Below are 1,146 nucleotides of genomic sequence, written 5' to 3'. Positions count from 1 at the left end.
TAATTATATAATAATAAACACATCCAATTGTTTCAAAAGCAGGTAAAAACAAAATAAAACTGCTGGATGCCGAGGGCACTGAGCAATATGTAGATTTAAATGATATACTACAGTGCATTGGTAATCGATACAAAAATGTGATAGTAATTTTCGAGAATGGCACAGAAGAATCAGCACCAAATAAAGACCTAACACATGAATATATAATAATCGGAGGACGCTGCATCAAGGAATGTAAGTCAAGAACTAATTGCTATCTTAAATATCACTAGAAACAACGCTTTAAGATATATTGAGACAAATCTCGACTGAAAAATAATAATAGTGTATAAAAACTAGGTAATCTAATGCTAATTGAGATTATGCACGTTTCAGCACAAGGTATAAACGAGAATAATTATGGTCAAGTCGCCTCTGGATATTGTAATCCCTCAATTGAAAAGGCTGGAAAAACCGTTTTTCGTTAATCACATGTAAGATTAATTCCGATCGTTTCAACTTTATTGTTTAAATTATATTTTTATATAATCGTAGGAATTGAAAACCGGCGCGTTCAGTGCAAGTTCGTCTACAGAGCCTTGCATTTGCTCCAATCCCAGGAATAGTAGACTTGTTTATCGTATCGGCCAAGGTGTAAAAGATGGCAGTGATGTTGGTAAACACGTGGGTCGTAACATATTTCGAGCTGGAGGCGGTGCAATTGGCGCTGCTACGGGTGCGATATTGGGCGGTCTCTTGGGAGCGATTGACAGTTTCCTTTAAGGAACATGATAATATGACACTGCTATAGAATAGGGGCGCGCCAAAATGTGTGGAACCCAACGCGCCTCGAATATTGTGTGGTTAAACAGTTTTTAATAACAATTGATATAAAACTAAAACCAAACCATATTCAAAATGTTTGTTATTTTAAATTTATTAAACCTTAGCATTATCACTGCTCTTGGTCTCGGGCAGTGAGTTGCATAAATCAACTGTAATTTGATAAGAGTGAGAAACGATACGAGTCAAAATAGATGCAGAAATCGTAAGGTCTGTTTTTAAATTATATTTGGTTTCATGATCATAACAAAAAAAGTCTATTACAAAATAATGTACAAGTTTTCATTATGTTGAAGTAAATAATTTTCTTAGGCAGGCATAAAC

General features: G+C 34.8%; 1 long non-coding RNA gene across 1 annotated transcript; it reads left to right on the top strand.

Annotated features, from left to right (window-relative positions):
* Positions 1–6: 6 nt before the first annotated feature.
* Positions 7–898, top strand: LOC135803158 (uncharacterized). The gene is made up of 3 exons (XR_010550732.1): positions 7–234; positions 376–473; positions 535–898. It is a non-coding gene; the product is annotated as an uncharacterized lncRNA (long non-coding RNA).
* Positions 899–1,146: the final 248 nt, after the last annotated feature.

The sequence above is a fragment of the Atheta coriaria genome, unplaced genomic scaffold (assembly GCF_025399875.1).
Source record: "Atheta coriaria isolate IRGN ID8LTWV9N9 unplaced genomic scaffold, Caltech_Dcor_3.1 scaffold5134_size1146, whole genome shotgun sequence".
NCBI classification, from domain to species: Eukaryota; Metazoa; Arthropoda; class Insecta; order Coleoptera; family Staphylinidae; genus Dalotia; species Dalotia coriaria.
This window is presented reverse-complemented; position numbering and strand designations above follow the sequence as displayed.